Genomic DNA, 13,980 nt, shown 5'->3' with positions numbered 1-13,980 from the left:
GTGCAAGAAATGGCAAAAACGAGAAGGCTTCATCCTTCACAAGTGCCGCTGGAGCCAAGAGGCAATGTTGCAACACAACAAGAATTATGGAGTGAATGAGTTCTGTGCAGTAAGGGAGATAATGGGCATCTCTTTGCTCTCACCTCTATGCTGAAGCAGAGTATGAAACTTTCTCCCACGTCATTAACATGTCAGAGAACTTGCAGAACAAGGAGGCTGGGCAAGGAGAAATGCACCTCAGCCATCCCTGGGGAGAGAACAACAGTTAACAGGCATTTTACAGAGCCTGTCTACTCTGAAAGCTCCATGAGAGCAGGAACCCTGTACTTTAGCACCTGGCACATATGAGGAGTTCAATAAATACTGGTGAATGAATAAACTCCAACTGTCTAAGTTTCAGCAACTGCACAAATTCTGACAATCCTAAATGGGAAGAAAGCTGCAAACGTACAATTGATGCTGATTACAATTGAAAGGATGGAATCTAAGCAAGTTCTGATGGAAATACTGATAATCCTCTGTGGGTGGGAAGGAGGTGGAGATACTCCTGACAATGCAAAGTAACCACTCAGACACAAACAAGAATGGAAGGTGAATTTGCACAGAACATAGAGGAGAGTCAGCAAATGCCAAAGAATCAGTGGAATACATTTAAAAAGGAAAGACAAAAAATCATACACTTCTTTTTTTTAATCTGAGAGCATGTACTGCTTATTAACTGACCAGATTAGAAAAATAATCATGGAAGACACCTTAGTTCATTCTAATAAGCCTGTTGATCTGGTCCTCCCTGTTGCCAGCATCTCCACCTTTTACAAAATGGGTGGTCTTTTTCTTCATTCCACGTTGTGGAGAGGATAATTTGAAGGGACACAGGAAGTTATTATAGGTCTCATTAATCAGATCCACCATGCAAATAATGCCATATTTACCAAGAGATCCAGCAATCAAAGTGTTATCTGTCAGAGAAACTTACTTCTTATCGATTTTGCCATAATCACGCTTGTAGATTAGTTCATTTACTGACTTCGGATTTGGGTACCCCCATGCAATATATGGCTCTACAATCCTCAGCATGTTAACTGAAGCTTTGTTGATCTTCACAAAGGTTCCATTGAGGATTTGATGAAGGCGAAGAAGCTGCAACACCTTTTGGACCTTTGGGCCCACACCATTGATACCTCTGACCCTGATGACCAATGCCAATTTGGGTTCTGCAGGTGCATAGAAGCTGCCAGCTTTTCTTACCATCTGAGCCATTCAAATTTCAATTCTGTACATCTGCCTGTATTCCTTGTGATAATGCTTCGCTTTTTCATAGATAAGCTTCCTCCTTGCCTTTCAAAGCATCTTTTGGGCAGACTTCTTTCTCAGGCGCTTGATCTTCAGCTGTGCAAAATTCCTACACTTTTTCTTAAAGGTTTCTGGCACAGCAGGAACCTTATTTTTCTCTTCGACACACCCCATGGTTCTAGCCGGAAAAGAGGCAAAATCAATACATTTCACTTATTGACACCTCCATAAGGATTTTGCCAATATTCCAGTAGGAAGGGTTGGAAGTTAATCCTGTGAATACATAGACTATCACATAATAATGATGATAATAATATTACTGTAAGTAAATTTTATTGAGGACTTACTAAAATATTTCAGGTAAATTCATTCATTCAAACTTTGAATCCTGAAAATAACCCTATTGGGTGGCTACTATTATTATTCCCAGTTTTTGCAGATAAAGAAACAGAAATTCAAAGAGGTAAAGCAATTTCCTTAAGGTGAAAAGATCAGTAAGTGATAAAACCAAGTTTCTAGCTCAAGCTCTATGACTTCAGGGTCCATGTTCACAATCACTGTACTATACCACTCTTAGTCTATATAAACCGTACATAATCTGTTCTTCAGTGTAGTTGCATCTGTTTTTAATCCATTATATTTTTCTTATAAAGATCTGAGTTTAAAATAATGAATCTCTTTCAGTTGTTGCTATATATCAAATCTGGATCCAGTAGGTCCTACTTTACAGTTGTATATCAACTTAGTAGCCAGAACTTCTATCCATTCCCTACCTTTAACTACTAAAACCTTGTCTCTCATCTGTAACTACAGAGCCTGAATATAAACCAGAGGCAAGAATTTATTGTCTTTGAAGTCATTACCTTTAATGTGCCTTTAAAATTATTCTAGACCTATTTCTGATCTCTCATTGTCAGTGATTACTATACTTCATTTTCAATTCATGACTATTTAAACCTTTCTAAGCTCATGAATTTTAAAAAATAGATACATAGCTGCATAACAACCTGTCCAAGTTTGGGATCATTTTCTTGGCTTTGGCAACCAGAGTTTTGGCTTGTGGACTTGAGTTAGTTAAGTTCCAATTCTATTCATTTGTCTGGTTTTGTTATAAACACCTATTTTAGGTGTTTGGGAGAGTTTTTTTTTTTGGTGGGGGGGTTGGTTATTTGGTTTAATTTTATTTTGCCATACTTCTGGTTCACATATGACTCATTCTCCCATTTAGGCAACACTTTAGGCAATTTAGGACAAAGAATAAAAACGTCAATAGTTTTGACTTTTGAGTTTCTAAGACCTGGGATTTAGAACTTCAAAAGCAAATTCTAAAAAGGAGCTCAGGAAAGAATGTCAGCAAGATGGTGGAATAAGAGGTCCTCACTGATATCTCCTCACAGTAGCAATAATTTGACAGCCATTCATGTTCAAAAGTGCCTTTGTGGGAGCTTTGGAACCCAACTAGAGGACTGCATAGCCCTGGTAGAGCTCAAGACCAAGGAAGGCTGTTTTGAGAATGCAGACTCATGCCCAAGTTAGGCTCACTGACCATGGTCCTAACTACAAACTCAGAAATAGCCCCATTCCTCTTTGGCCTCAGCCCTAGTCCTACTTGGACATGCTCCTGCAATCAGCACCATCTGCCAAGGAAAAGAGGAGGAAACCTGTCTCTCCATGTCCCCAGTAACAGGCCCACTAGCTGTGTACTCAACTGCGTATCCCAAAATGGCCCTGTGGCTCTTATGCAACCGTGACCTACCACCAGTCCAGAATCATTCTTGCTCACACAGAGACCAAGAAGGAGCCACATAAAAAGCCCATGAGCCATGGACCTGACTGGAGATCCTGAAGCAGCCCTGTGACCTGGCTCCAGCCTTCCTCTCAGTTCTGCCCACCCAGGAACCCAGCAATGCTCATCAATGCCCTGGCAGGAGGTACAATTACCTCAGTGCCAGGTGTGAACCCTGTTTCAGCCCCACTCTGCTATGGTCCTGGGGCAGTTCTGCTCAACCGCAGAACTGGCAGGAGACATGCCCATCTGATCCCCCAGTAGCAGTCCCATTGACCTCAGTCTTGACTGCAGGCCTTGAAGTAGTCCTGTAACCTGGCTCCAGTCCCACTTTACTATAGTCACATAAGCAGTCCTGCCCACCCAAACATCTGCACAAGGACCCAGTGAAAGCCACATACATCCATATCCCTAGTAACTGGCTCATTACCTACAGACTAAACCGAAGACTCAAAGTAGCCTCATAACCCAGCTGGCTCTAACTCAGTGATGGTACCAGAGATAGTTCTGTCCCTTGGCTATTTGGCAGGAACCACCCTGTTCCCACATCTAGTAACAGGCGTACCAACAATGGACCCAACTGTAGACCCTGCTACAGCCATGTAATGTGGCTCCCGCCACAATCAACTGAAATCCTAGAGGCAATCCCATCAGTCTGAGGACCAGGGAGGAGAAAGTCTTTAATTACTGAAACCAATCTATAAAAACAGGAAGGGGTATTGGTTCCTTCAAATGCATAAAGATTAATGCAAGACTACATTAATCATTAAGAATCAGGCAAATATGACACCATCAAATGAAACTGATAAAGCTTTAGCAATTGACACTGAGGAAATGGAAATCTAAAAATTGCCTGGAAAAAAGTCAATACACTTGTCTTAAGGAAGCTCAATGAGCTCCTAGAGAACACAGGTAGGCAACAACAATATCAGAAAAATAACATCTGAACAAAATAGTAAGTTCAAGGAAGATATATAAACCACACACGGAAAAAGAACCAATAGAAATCTGAAGCTGAATTATACAATGAATTGAATGAAAAATGCAATAGAATGCATGAACAATGGGTGTTATTAAGCAGAAGAGAGAACCTATGAACTCAGACAGGTCAGTTGAAATTATACAGTCAAAGTAGAAAAAGGAAAAAAAAATGAAAAGATAAGGCAAAAGCCTATGGGATTTTGTGGGACATAATTGAGAGAACTATTAACGTACATTATAGGAGTATAAAAAGGAGAACAGAGACAGAAAAGGAGAGAAATGGACATGCAGGTACATGAAGCTGAAAAGTTCCCAAATAAGTTCAACAAAAAGAGGACTTCACCAAGACACATTATAATCAAACTGTCAAAAATCAGACAAATAGAAAATTATCAAAGCCAGGAAAAAAAAAAACCTGAATCATCACATACAAGAGAACACCCACAAGACTGTCAGTGGATTTCTCAGTTGAAACCTTGCAAGCCAGAAGAAAGTTGAACAATGTATTCAGAGTGCTGAAAATAAAAATAAATAGCCAACCAAAAATAGTTTACCTGGCAAAGCTGTCCTTCAGAAATAAGGGAAAGGTAAAGACTTTTCCAGGAAGGCAAAAGCTGAGGGAGTTTAACACCATTGGATTTGCATTACAGAAAAAATGCTAAAGGAAGTTCTTCAAGCTGAAATGAAAAGATGCTAGTTAGTAACATGAAAATTTATGAAAGTATAAAACTCACCGACAAAGGTGAATGCATAGTCAAATTCAGAATACTCTTTAATACTGTAATGGTGATATAGAAATGACTTGTAACTCTAATATGCTTAAAAGACAAAAGTATTAAAAATGTAGCTATAATATTTTGTAATTAATAGGAAATATTAAAAATATAAATTGTGACATCAAAAACATAAAATGAGGAGAGAAAGCTACAGTGTAGAGTTTATGTATGCAGTCAAAGTTAAATTGCTAGCTTAAAATAAACTTTTATAACTGTAAGACGTTTTATGTAAGCCTTGTGGTAACCGTAAAGCAGAAACCTATAGTAAATACACAAAAGACAAAAAGAAAGAAATCAAAACATGCCGCTACAAAAACAAAACAAAACAAAACATCAAATCACAAACGAAGACAGGAAGAGAGGAAGGAAGGAACAAAGGAACTCCAAAACAGCCAGAAAATAATTAGCAAAATGTTAAAAGTAAGGCTTTATGTATCAATCATTACTTTAAATATAAATTGATTAAATTCTTCAAAAGATGAAGTGATTGAGTGGATTAAAAAAGATCCAGTTATATGCTGCCTACAAGAAACTCACTTTACCTTTAAGAATACACATAGGCTGAAAAGGAAGGGATGAAAGAAGATATTTCACGCAAATGGAAAGCAAAAAAGTGCAGGGGTAGCTATTCTTACATCAGACAAAATCAAAATTGTAAAAAGCAAAAAAGAAGGTCATTATATAATAATAAAAAGATCAATTCATGAAAGGATATTACAATTGTAAATATATAAGCACCTGACTACAGAGCCTCTAAATATATAAAGCAAATATTAACAGATCTGAAGGGAGAAATAGAGAGCAATACAACAGTAATAGGGTACTTCAACATCCAACTTTCAACAATGGATGAATTATGGAGACAGAAAATTAATAAGGAAACATTAGACTTAAACTATACTTAAGACTAAATAGACCTAAGAGACATATACAGAATATTTTATCTAACAGCGCCATAATACACATTCTTCTCAAGTACAAACAAAATATTCTTTAGGTTAAATTCTATATTAGGCCATAAAACAAGTCTTAATACACTTAAAAATACTGAAATCCTATCAAGTATCTTTTCTGAACACAATGGTATGAAACTAGAACTCAATAACAGGAAGAAAGTTAGAAAATCCACAAATAGAGGTTGAGTACCCTTTATCCAAAAATGCTTGGGACTAAAAGTGTTTCAGATCTCAGATTTTTTCAGATTTTGTGATATTTGCATTATACTTACCAACTAAACATCCCTAATCTGAAAATTGAACACAAAATGCTCCAATGAGTTTCCTTTGAGCCTCATGTTGGTGCTCAAAAAGTTTCAGATTTTTGAGCACTTCATATTTTGGGTTTTTGGATTAGGAATACTCTACCTTTATGTGGAAATTAAACAATGTGCTCTGGAACAACCCATGGGTCAACGAAGAAATTAAAAGGTAAATAAAAATACTTTGATACAAATGAAAATGGAAACACAAAATACAAAATTTATGGAGGCAGCAAAAGCAGTTCTAATAGGTAATTTTATAGTGATAATGTCCAATATTAAGAAAAAAGAAAAATCTCAAATAAATAACCCAATTTTACACCACAAAATACTAGAAAAAGAACAAAGTTAGCAAAAGGAAATGAATAAGAAAATTCAGAACATAAATAAATGACATAGAAACTAAAAAAAAAAATAGAAAATGTCAACGAAACTAAGTTGTTTTTTTAAAAAGATAAAATCAAAATTATCTAGACTGACTAAGATAAAAAGAAGTAAGAGACTCAAATACATAAAATCAGAAGTGAAGGAGAAGACATTACAACTGATACCACAGAAACACAGAAATACAAAGAATCATAAGAAAACACTATGAACGAGAATGCCAACAAACCGAATAACCTAGAAGAAATGGATACATTTCTGGACACATACAACCAACCAAGAACATACAACCGACCAAGACTGAATTATGAGGAAATAGAAAATCTGAACAGAAAAATAATTAGGAAGAAAATTGAATTAGCAATAAAAAGTCTCCTATCAAAGAAAAGCTGGCTTCATAGTTTAATTCTACCAAATATTTAAAGAAGAACTAACAACAATCCTTCTCAAACTCTTCAAAAAATTAAAGAACAGAGCATACTTCCAAATTCATTTCATAAGGCCACCATTACCCTGATACTAAAAACAGATAAGGTCACTACAGGAAAAGAAAATTACAGACCAATATCCCTGATAAACACAGGTGCAAAAATCCTCAACAACATATTAGCAGACCAAATTCAACAGCACATTGAAAGGACAATACACCATGACCAAGTTGGATTTATCCCTCGGATGCAAGGATGATTCAACACACACAAATCAATAAATGTGATTAACTCACATTAATGAAATGAAGGATAAAAATAATATGACCATCTCAATAGATGCATAAAAAGTGTTTGACAAAATTATTTCATGATAAAACCCTCAATAAATTAAGTATATGCTATGGTATGAATAACTATGTTTTCCCCAAATTCATATATTGAAATCCTAACCCTCAAAATGATGGTATTAGGAGGTGGGGCCTTTGGGAGGTAGTTAAATCACTACGACATAGCCTTCATGAATGGAATTAGTGCCCTTATAAAAGAGACCCAGAGAGATACTCACCCTTTCTGCTATGTGAAGATACAGTGAGAAGTTGCCACCTATGAGCCAGAAAGCAAATCCTCACCATATACCAAATATGCCAGTGCCTTTATCTTGAACTTTCCAACCTCCAAAGCTGTGAAAACTAAATGTTCATTGCTGATAAGCTACCTAGTTCATATTTTGTGATAGCAGCTCAAAAGGACTAAGACAGTACAAAAGGAATGTACCACAAGATAACAAAGGCCATATATGAAAAGTTCACAGTTAACAAAACGCTCAACAGTGAAAAACTAAAAGTTTCCCTTTAATGTTAGGAACAAGACCAGGATACTCACGCTCACCACTTCCACTACATAGTACTGCAAGTCCTAGCCAGAGCAATTGGGCAAGAAAAAGAAATAAAAGTCAGTCACAGGAGAAAGGCAGAAGTAAAATGGTCTATTTACAGATGACATCCCGCAACTTTGCTGAAATTGTTTATTAGTTCTAACAGAAAAACCTAAAGACTCCACTAGAAAACTGTTAGAACTAATAAACAAATTCAGTAAAGTTGCAAGATACAAAATCAACATACAAAAATCAGTAGCATTTCTAAACACTAACAACAAACTATCCAAAAAAGAAATTAAGAAAACAATCTCATTCACAAGAACATCAAAAAGAATAAAATACTTGGGATAAACTTAACCAAGGATATGAAAAAGCTGCACACCAACACCTATAAAACATGAAAGAAATGTGAAAAGACACAAATAAATGGAAAGATATCCCATGTTCTTGAATTGAAATAATTAATATTGTCAAAATGTTCATACAACCCAAAGCAATCTACGGATTCACTGTAATTCCTATCAAAATTCCAACAGCATTTTCCACAGAAATAGAAAATATAATCCTACAATTTGTATAAAACCACAAAAGATTCTGACTAGCTAAAAAAAATCTCGAGCAAGAAAACACAGCTGGAGGCATCATATTTCTGATTTCAAGTTATATCTTAAAGTTATAACAACCATAAAAGTATGACACTGTCACAAAAACAGTACTCAACATCACCAATCATCAGGAAAATGCAAATCAAAACTACAATGAGACAACACCTCACACCTTGGTGGTTATCATAAAAACAAAAGATAAATGATAGAGGTGATGTGGACAAAGAGGACATGTACACTATTGGTGGGACTATAAATTGGTACAGCCATTGATGAAAACATGCAGAGGTCCTCAAAAAATTAAAAATAGAACTACCATATGATCCAGCCATCCCACTTCCTGGTACGTATTCAAAGGAAGTAAAATAATCTCAGAGAGGTATCTGCACTCTGATTTTCGTTCATTGCAGCATTTTTCACAGTAGCCAAGATATGGAAACAACCTAAGTGTCTATCAATGGATGACTAAGAATAGATCAATAAAATGTTGCATCATATATATTATATACATTCAGATAATATGTAGAATACTTTTCAGCTTTTAAAAAGAAGAAAATTCTGCCATTTACAACAACATGAGTGAACCTGGATGAAATTACGGACATTTTGCTAAATGAAATAAGCCAGACACAGAACAACAAATACTGTATGATCTCATTTATATATGGAATCTAAAAACAAAGTTGAACTCACGGAAACAGAGAGTAGACGAGGCAGTCATAAAATGAATAGGTTCTGGAGACCTAATGTACAGCATAGTGACTATAGTTAATGTATTATATACTTGAAATTTGCTTAGAGTATATAGATATTAAGTGTTCTGCACGGGGGAAGGTAACTATGTAAGGTAATATATATATGAATTAATTTGTGGTAGTCATTTTATAACACTATATAATACAATTTTTATCTGACAATCATACCTTAATAAAGCTGGGGTGGAGGAAAATAACTCAAGGCATTAATAAATGCTACTAACAATATCTTTAGGAGCTCCTATTATTAGCTGGGCAGTGTTTATGGCTCTCAATGGAAATCATATCTGAGAATTAGCAATGGCTGGGGGAAAGAGACTCAGAAAATGCAAGAAAAGGACTTGAACTCTGGGCCTCTAGAGGAGTCATATACCCTGACATTACCCAAAATGAAGGAGAAATGGAAGGAGAGTGGGAGAAATGGAGAATGAGGGTGGTGGAGTTCCCTTTCTCAGATAATAATCGTGAAAATAAGGTCTAAGCTTCTGGGGCTCAGTGAAGTCCAGGATCTGTGGAGTCACATTGGCTGCAGGGTAAATATATGCAAAGAGAAGGTAAGACAGCTCATAGAGACCCTATAGCCCTTAATGGGGGAGGCTAGCAACAAAACATTTCTCCTTCTCCAGAGACCAAGATGTAGTTCAGCAGCAACTTGCAAGGATTGATAAACAAGAACCAGATAGATAATGTCCATCTCAGTACACTTCTGGATGAATTGGTCAAAATAACCGAGGCCAGATGTAAAAACCTCAGATCTCCTTCACACCACTCACTTGACAGTATATAAAAGGTGCTTGAAATTGGCCATAAGCTTGGAAAAAGGGATGGTGAAATCCTGAATTGACTAAGAGCACATTTCATCGCTTGGTGCAACAGGTGCTCAAAAATGGATATTAATTTCAATCATAGAAATGTCATATACAAGTTTATGTTTCTTACATGTACATGTTTGTGAACTGATTGTGCTATAACTTAGCTCTTCAATTCCTGCGTTTGTGAACTGTGATTACTTTGGGACATTGTTCTTTCCACCCAACTCCTGGGTTTCATCACTGCTTGCCTGATGTGTCATCTTGTCTTACTGAAGGACGACCCCATCGACTTCTAGACTTCTGATGTGTGGATTAGGAACATGAATTTGGTGTGTGTGTTTGAATGTAATTCCAACTATAGGTAATTTTCTGGCTTTTGATAATCCAGTCTTCCCCCACAGCCTTTAGCAAGGTCATCCTAACCCCCCAAGCCTGCTCTAGGCATACTCCACATTCTGATTCTATCTTATGTGTAGTAAGATGAGATCACCCTCTCCAGAATGCTGCCTTAATCGGGCTTTCTCCTGCCACACGTCCACAAAAATAAATCTTAAAAAAAACAAAAAGTCTTCATCTTGCTAAAGATTTTGACTTATGTAACCAAAGAAAACTTTAACATCTGTATATTTTCCTTTCTAAACCTTTAAAATGCAAATAATGGCTACCCCTCCATGATGTCAAAATATACAAATATTTTTAATGTTTTGCAGTTAAAGCCAATTTCCTCCTATTTTTTTCATCAGGACATCTTCTTAATATTAAAGCTAGTATAGGATAGGTGGACATTTTTTGACACCAGATTATCAGAAAGACTCACATATTTAAGATCAAAAGTATTGATTGGTTTCTCTTGGGATTGCGGTAAAGCAGTGAAAGTTTTTTCTATATCAGTGGTCTGAAAAATCTGGCTTCCTGACCTCTTCATCCTAACATTCTCAATGAAAACCATACTGGGATTTCTATCCAGGTAAAACAAAGCAAAAAGCCTAACTAAAAGTGCATAGATTTCCCCTATGACAGTTCATTTCCTTCCCAATAGAGATCTCCTGGCTCTGGGAAAAGGTAAAGCATTATTGTGTCTTATGTTAGTTTGGTAGAGCTTCTATAACAAAATACTACAGGCTAGGTGGCTTAAACAATTTATTTTCTCAGAGTTCTGGAGTCAAGAAGTCCAAGATTAAGGTGTCAGCAGGTTTGTTTTCTTCTGAGGGCTCTCTCCTTGGCTTGCAGATGGCCGCCTTCTCCCATTTCCTCACATGGATTTTTCTCTGTGCACACACATTCCTAGTGTTTCCTTGTGTTCCAAATTTCCTCTTCTTATAAGGACACCAATCAGATTGAATTAGGACCCACCCTAGAAGCCTCATTTTAACTTAATCACCTCTTCAAAGGCCTTATCTTCAAATACAGTAAAATTCTAAGGTACTAGGGCTTAAGGCTTCAACATATGAATTTGGGAGGAACACAGTTTAGCCTATAAATACTTGTCTTTCCTAAAATTAGACTAAGAGCAATAATCACGAAAAAACATAGTCTTTTAAGAAACAGATTCTTCTAGGGTTGATAAAGTATTTTAGGAAGCTGTACAGAATTGTTTAGATTAATGATTTCCTATAGAATACACAGAAACATTATATCATGTTATCTAAACTGTAAGAGTCTGTGCAGCCTCCTAAGAACTCTTAGAACCACAGAATGCTTTGTATCTTGGGAACGTCTGTATTATTTAAAATCATGTTTACTTTGATCATTTTATGTTACAGAATCCAGTATGCACTTTATAATATAAACTCTCCTTAGACTTCTTTTGTTTCTCAAGCTAATTTTATATCCTTTCATTCAGTTTTGCCCTGGGATCCAATTCCTAGGAATAAAAACTACTTATTTTAAAATGTGTACAGTCTTTCTGGGGATTATTAAAGTTTCATTGGTAGAAAATGTATCCTTTCAGATTCTCTGCTTGCTTGTCAATTCATGATTTCTTCAAAGCCAAATTCTTGTTGCTGACTTCACTCCAATAATGGTCTGCCTCAGGGAGAGATTCCATGTATTTAGGAGGTCAGGACCAGACCGTGGCATCCACATTCACCTCTCTACACTTTAGAACAATGTATTGGTGCCACAGGGCACCAGTAAAACCAAATCTTTGTTAGACAACAGATTCATTTCTGTGTGAAACCATTCACCGGAGAGTAATATTTCACTTTTTTCTCCTTCAGAAATTTTTTTCTCAATGCTTCTGAAAGAAAATCAGCTAAATCATTACTTTTAAAATTCTTACTGCCCCGTGCTGTGTTTCATGCTATTAAATTATTGTAATTCCTTCAGATTATATACTGACATTACACACAAAATCCATATACTGAAGGCAAAGTTGTTTAAAACACAAATAGATAAAAGATTTACCAGGCATCTGACTTCCCACATAGTGAATGGAAACTTTGCTTTGTAATTCTCGGAAGCCCCTATATTTTTCATAAATGACTTAATAAATTTAATTAGCTTTTCTCCTTGTTAGCCATCTGTCAGAGAGAGGACTTTGGGGATATAATATTAATATATTTGGGCATTGACAAAACTGCTGCAAGGGAACAATACTGTACATATTTAAGGCCAGTATCCAAATATTCTGGAAAGCTGAACCACATAAATATAGAACAGCCTCACACTTTACACCAGTCACTACATAGTTGGGAAACTATGCATCAGTTAAACAAAGAAACCAAACACATAGGGCCTGCTACATTTAAATATTTAAGTGCAATATTTTAAACAAATCCTATCATTGTAGTCCACAGGATTTCCAACGCAAAAAGTAAAGTCTGAACTTTTTATAAAACACCTTTTTTTTTCTTGAGAGTTTGAACTTCACACAATAATGCTTTTCATTTCTGTACTTTCTCCAAATGTTTCTGACTTCTTAGAGGCTACATTGTTTTGGAAGAATAAACTGTGGATTTTCCAAAGAGACTCTCTCTCTCCCACTCAGCTGCCCTGAGGGAGTTAGAGCCTCTGCACAAAACTTATTTTAATTTCCTTCCCCAAAAATGATCAAATAAGGACTGTTTCCCCACCAACATTTCTAGGGCAGGAGGCTCTGACAAGTGCAACCTGTATCACCACAAATATCTTCTTCTCTGTCCTGCTCTGGCATGTCCAAAGAAAAAGATAATTTAACACAACCAACCATGCTACAATCAGGACTCCAACGATTATTACAAAGATACACAAGGTGAGTATACAATTATAAGTTGGAAAGTGGATACACTGAGTGTCTCTGGAATTCTGCCATTCACAATTGGAAAAGCTCAACAAAAGCTAAGGAATCAGAACAATCTCTTTTCATAATATGCTCCTGCTTGCCACCAAAATAGACATTTATTGCCTGCACGATTCTCAGCATCCTGGTTCAAATAAGGATACTGCATATTACATATTCTTTACTATTTTGGAGTTGCCATGGCAGAAAAGAGAAGAGATATTTTTGTTGATGGAATGTCTCTTAACAGAGCTCCTTATTTTGGCCTTCCTGACTTTCTGACGCAGTTTTCAGATCTCCTTTAAAATACTTCCATGACTTAATTTTTTTTAATTATTTGAAGTGATCAACATTTCAGCATCCCAGAAAGAGTAAAAGATACATTATTAATTGTGTAAATGGGCAGATGATCAGGATTTACAGATACGGAGTTCAGATGAAAAGATGGATGATCTGTCAAAAAATTTTTTTTTTTTTTAATTATACTTTAGGTTTTAGGGTACATGTGCACAATGTGCAGGTTTGTTACATATGTATCCATGTGCCATGTTGATTTCCTGCACCCATTAGCTCGTCATTTAGCATTAGGTATATCTCCTAATGCTGTCCCCGCCCCCCCCACCCCCCACCCCACAACAGTACCCGGAATGTGATGTTCCCCTTCCTGTGTCCATGAGTTCTCATTGTTCAATTCCCACCTATGAGTGAGAACATGCGGTGTTTGGTTTTTTGTCCTTGCGATAGTTTACTGAGAATGATGTTT

General features: G+C 36.4%; 1 pseudogene; it reads right to left on the bottom strand.

Moving 5' to 3' along the window:
• Positions 1–753: 753 nt before the first annotated feature.
• Positions 754–1,467, bottom strand: LOC116479666 (60S ribosomal protein L7-like; annotated as a pseudogene).
• Positions 1,468–13,980: the final 12,513 nt, after the last annotated feature.

Source organism: Hylobates moloch, unplaced genomic scaffold, assembly GCF_009828535.3.
Source record: "Hylobates moloch isolate HMO894 unplaced genomic scaffold, HMol_V3 SCAFFOLD_12, whole genome shotgun sequence".
Taxonomy (NCBI): domain Eukaryota; kingdom Metazoa; phylum Chordata; class Mammalia; order Primates; family Hylobatidae; genus Hylobates; species Hylobates moloch.
This window is presented reverse-complemented; position numbering and strand designations above follow the sequence as displayed.